Below are 6,000 nucleotides of genomic sequence, written 5' to 3'. Positions count from 1 at the left end.
TGTGCACGGAGCAGGAGAGAGACCTTGGGGTGATAGTGTCTAACGATCTGAAGTCAGCGAAACAATGTGACAAGGCGATAGCTAAAGCCAGAAGAATGCTGGGCTGCATAGAGAGAGGAATATCGAGCAAGAAAAGGGAAGTGATGATCCCCTTGTACAGGTCCTTGGTTACGCCTCACCTGGAGTACTGTGTTCAGTTCTGGAGACCGTATCTCCGAAGAGACAGAGACAGGATGGAGGCGGTCCAGAGAAGGGCGACCAAAAAGGTGGTTGGTCTTCATCGAATGACTTATGAGGAGCGATTGAAGAATCTAAATATGTACACCCTGGAGGAAAGGAGGAGCAGACTTTCAGATACTTGAAAGGTTTTAATGATCCAAAGATAACGACAAACCTTTTCCGTTAAAAAAAAATCAGCAGAACCAGGGGTCACGATTTAAAACTCCAGGGAGGAAGACTCAGAACCAATGTCAGGAAGTATTTCTTCATGGAGAGGGTGGTGGATGCCTGGAATGACCTTCCGGAGGAAGTGGTGAAGACCAAAACTGTAAAGGACTTCAAAGGGGCATGGGTAAACACTGTGGATCCATAAAGTCTAGAGGATGTGAATGAAAAGTGGGTGGCTCCCGGGAACGACGGCTACTACCTGATGATAATACCCTTATTCAATAAACATACACATGGTTAATGCAACTCCAACATTGCTTCAGCGGCAATGAGGAAATGTGGAAAAAAGGATTTGCATTCACAAAAAAGCGGGGAGTAGCTTGCTTGTTACTGTGGTTACTACCCCAAACTAAATAAGCTTGATGCTTCACTTTCAATGCATATAAAGCATAGCTCTTTGCTTCAATGGCAGGAGAGAAAGACTGACACTGCACTTTCAATGCATATCATAAGAACATAAGAACATAAGAAAATGCCATACTGGGTCAGACCAAGAGTCCATCAAGCCCAGCATCCTGTTTCCAACAGTGGCCAATCCAGGCCATAAGAACCTGGCAAGTACCCAAAAACTAAGTCTATTCCATGTAACCATTGCTAATGGCAGTGACTATTCTCTAAGGGGCGGATTTTCAGAGCCCTGCTCGCGTAAATCCGCCCAAAACCGGGCGGATTTACGCGAGCAGGGCCCTGCGCGCCGGGAAGCCTATTTTACATAGGCCTCCCAGCGCGCGCAGAGCCCCGGGACTCGCGTACGTCCCGGGGTTCTCGGAGGGGGGCGTGTCGGGGGGCGGGGCCGGAGCGCGCGGCGTTGCGGGGGCGTGTCGGCAGCGTTTTGGGGGCGGGTACGGGGCGTGGCTACGGCCCGGGGGCGTGGCCGCGCCCTCCGTACCCGCCCCCAGGTCGCGGCCCGGCGCGCAGCAGGCCCGCTGGCGCGCGGGGATTTACGTCTCCCTCCGGGAGGCGTAAATCCCCCGACAAAGGTAAGGGGGGGGTGTAGACAGGGCCGGGCGGGTGGGTTAGGTAGGGGAAGGGAGGGGAAGGTGAGGGGAGGGCAAAGGAAAGTTCCCTCCAAGGCCGCTCCGATTTCGGAGCGGCCTTGGAGGGAACGGGGGGAGGCAGCGCGGCTCGGCGCGCGCAGGCTATACAAAATCGATAGCCTTGCGCGCGCCGATCCAGGATTTTAGCCGATACGCGCGACTACGCGCGTATCTACTAAAATCCAGCGTACTTTTGTTTGCGCCTGGAGCGCAAACAAAAGTAGGCTGTTCGCGCTCGTCTGAAAATCTACCCCTAAATGAACGTAATAGCAGGTAATGGACTTCTCCTCGAAGAACTTATCCAATCCTTTTTTAAACACAGCTATACTAACTGCACGAACCACATTCTCTGGCAACAAATTCCAGAGTTTAATTGTGCGTTGAGTAAAAAAGAACTTTCTCCGATTAGTTTTAAATGTGCCCCATGCTAACTTCATGGAGTGCCCCCTAGTCTTTACTATCCAAAAGAGTAAATAACCGATTCACATCTACCCGTTCTAGACCTCTCATGATTTTAAACACCTCTATCATATCCCCCCTCAGTCGTCTCTTCTCCAAGCTGAAAAGTCCTAACCTCTTTAGTCTTTCCTCATAGGGGAGTTGTTCCATTCCCCTTATCCCCTTATCCAGCAAAGCTCTCTTTTTCAAAGGCAGGGGAGAAAGTCTGACACTTCACGCATATCCAGCATAGCTCTCTGCTTCAACGGCAGGGGAGAAAGTTTGACACTTCACGCATATCCAGCATAGCTCTCTGCTTCAACAGCAGGGGAGCAAGACTGATACTTCACTTTCAATGCATAGCCAGCATGGCTCTCTGCTTCAATGGCAGGGGGGAATGAAGAAACATGGATCTATATTCAGGCAACAACCAACAAGGACTGAATTACATAGTCTGGATAAACAGATAAGCATTGGTGTAGCTTGCTTATTGTGGTGGTTAATACCCCTAACTAATTAAGCTATTTCACTTAGATGCAGTTCCAACACTACTCTCTACATTAATGGCGGGGGTGGAAGGGAAATAGAATAAAAAAGGTTACTAAGAGCCAAGAGTAACAGATAAGTATGAGAGAGAAAAAAAAAGTGTGAAGCTTGCTGGGCAGACTGGATGGGCTGTTTGGTCTTCTTCTGCCATCATTTCTATGCTTCTATGTTTCTATGTAAGGTGTTGCATTTGGCGGTCCATAGGACAGGCCCATGGACCACTGCACTTACCTCCAACCCCAAGCCTGAAGCAGCAATCTCCAATGCCGGGGAAGATCCCTGAATTGATGCGTGGCAGACCACCATGCTCAGCCTGCCTCTGAAGCTACTACTTCCCCTGGGGCTTTCCTAAAGTGCGCGCACCCGACGTTGCTCTTCTTAAAGGGCCCACAGCGGTTAAATGCCAGTGATGCCCAATGATGATATCACCAACAAAGGTCTATAAAAGGCCTCCTCAGCAGCTCCACTTTGCCTCGGCAATTGGTTGACTATTATTAAGTAGAGCAAGTTGCCTCAGCATTTCTGGTCTTTGTTCCTGTATTCCTCATCTTTGTTGTGTGTTCCTGGTCTTTTGCTCCTGAGTTCTTGGTCCTTGTCTTCGACCTGTTGTCAGTCTTTGGTTCTTTGCTGAGTTTTTATCTTATGGTCAGTATTCAGTTCTTCAGTGTCTTTTCCTGCCCGCCTGTACTGCTCCTTGCATCCCTGCCTGCCTATCTGTCTCATCTTCCCTTGGATGGATGTCTAGTTTTGACTTTGGTCTTGACACTCACCTATGCTTGAACTCCACCTGCCACTGACCACTGTCTGACTCACGACCATGCCTGAACTCCGCTTGCCACTGAATGCTGCCGGACTCACGACCATGCCTGAACTCAGCCTGCTAACTGACCACTGCCTGACTCACAATCATGCCTGAATGCCGCCTCCCTTGGCCACTGCCCATCTCTGAGTATGCCTATAACCAGCCTGTCCTGGACCCTGGCCTGTGACCCAACCATCTCCACAGACCTCCAGTTCATCAGCAGAGGCTCCCACCTAAGATGTGTAGGCCCTGGCACCAGAGGGCTCAACCTAAGGGGCATGAGGGCTGGTATAGGTGAAGCTCCATTTGGGCTTCTTCCACAGCCAGCTCTACCAGCCAGAGCTCCTTCCTGAAGTTTGCACCAACTCCCCCTTGGTCCAAGGGTCCACACCCACATCAAATGGTTGTGCTCTAATTTATTTATGTATTTATATATTTAATAATTTTTATATACCGACTTTTCATGCGAGCATTTCAAATCGTTTTACAGTAGTTAGCAAATATTCATTTAAAAATATTAGCATTTCCAAAGAAGAAAGGAAGTAGATACATAGTTTCATAATGTAAATAAATAAAATAGTAAACTAAAAATAGTAGGCTAAGTAATCATAAAATTTAAACAGTTAGAGAGGCAGAATAGTAAGAGTAGAGATAATAAAATAAAAAATATATACATTACCTTGATATAAAATCAGTAGTTTGAACTCATTATGTTAACAGCTTTTGGAAGGCTTGTTTAAAAAGCCAACTTTTAATCCCCTTTTTAAATAATTTAATGTCTGCTTCTAATCGTAATTCCTGTAGAAGAGAGTTCCATAGTTGGCGTCCAGCAATAGAGAGAGTTCTTTCTCTTACATTATATAGATGCGCAATTTTGGGGGAAGGAATTGGCAACATCCCTGTTCTGGTTGATCTAGTAATTCTTGAAGGGATGCGGAAATGAAGTGATGAAGTTAGCCATTCAATGTTTTCATAACCATAACTCTTAAAAGTCTGGAGCAAGAAATGTGAATTAGGTTTATAACAACTGAGCTCCTAAAAGTCCTTATTCTAACTCATTTTGTGTGCACAACCTTTAGGAGAATAAATCATGTTTTCTGTACACAACAGTGGGCAAAAATCATTTCTGTGCATAAAACATGATTTATGCATGCTAAACATGCCTTTGTGTGTATATTTTTGGGTTATCATACTTTTTACATCTTCCGAAGCATTAGCAATGGGAGTTAACTTTTTTAAATTAGCTGAGTAAAGAAAATGCGCTGAAATTCAGTGCACATTTTTCACTCATGCCTTGTTACACTGGGCCTAGGGATCTTGTATGACTCACTTAATCTCCTTCAGGTCAATATTCAAAGCCATTTAGATGGATAACGCACAAGTTATCCATCTAAATGGCAAGTTGTGCAATATTCAGTCATTTAGCCTGCCTAACTCTAGCCATATAAAAAAAGAAGCATTCTGGGGGTGTTTTGGGGAGAATTCTATCTGGCTTCAGAGCATGTCTGAAGTTATCCTGCATTGTCTGTAGCTGGTTAAATTCCTACTTAACTGGATATCTTCAAAAGATATGCAGTTAAGTAACAGTGAGAAATAAAAAAAAAAAAGAAAAGAAAAGAAGGGGTCTATGGCTTGATGTCCTCCCTTCACTGCCACCACCAAACTTTTTGTAATTTTTATGTTTATTAAACAGGATATTGTTACATTATCACATTAAATAAGGTTGCATGTCGGGCCATGCACCCCCCCCCCCCCACCCTACATATCAGGAAATGTAAAATAAGTGCAGTGTTTACTTCCAGTGCAGCTTTGTGACAGAAGCTGCACTGGAGTGTACTGGGACCAGGTAAGTTCATACCCTGCTCCTGGCAGAAAGCTTAGGGCTTGGGAAGATGGGAGGTAGTGCAAGACTGCGGGAGATGGGAGGCTCTGGCGGCACCCGCATATTCAATATTGCATAAACCGGGGATGAGGTGTGCGGGGTCAGCTGAGGACACCGGAGCAATGGCTTGACAGGGCTATCAATTAAATTTGGCGGGGGGAGGGAGAAAATTGGACCACAGGCCTCTTCTTTTTTTTTTTTACCCAGCGCTACTTAATCAGATATCTTTTGAAGATATCTGGTTAAGTGGGAAGTTAACTTAAAAACCTAATTCGGCTCTATTCAAACACAGCTGATTAGGTTTTTAAGTTATCTGGCTACATTTAGCTGGATTACTTTTGGTGAGTATATTCAGCAGGATTTTTAGCTGAATATATGGGACTAGTTATCCAGCTAACTTTAGCTGGATGACTTGTCCACTAACTGGCTTACTGAATATGGACCTTTTTGTGCTTAAACTTATTGTAAACTTTATGGTGAGGAAGCTGTAACCATATGATTTATATTGTAGAGATCTGATGGTATGGGCATATGAAGGATCACATCAGGCTGTGATGCTGCAGTCAGAGAAACCAGTAAAATGATAAACCAGCTCCAGGGAAGGGCATATTTTTGAGCCCGGTTGAGGTTTGTTTCCCATGATCCCTAGGGTGGCATTCTGTAATGTAAATGGCTATGTACCAGTGTGAAAAGGTCTTAAAATTTGTCCCTGCCCCCTTGAGCTTACATTGTGCTGTGACTAGAAAATGTGCATGTCATTAAGACTAGACTCTTATCCTGTGCTACAAACATCCCTAAAGGCACGAAGGTGCCAGGAACTGCAAGCTTCTTGTCATGGTTTTGCCTGC

This window comes from Rhinatrema bivittatum, chromosome 4, assembly GCF_901001135.1.
Source record: "Rhinatrema bivittatum chromosome 4, aRhiBiv1.1, whole genome shotgun sequence".
Lineage (NCBI taxonomy): Eukaryota > Metazoa > Chordata > Amphibia > Gymnophiona > Rhinatrematidae > Rhinatrema > Rhinatrema bivittatum.
This window is presented reverse-complemented; position numbering follows the sequence as displayed.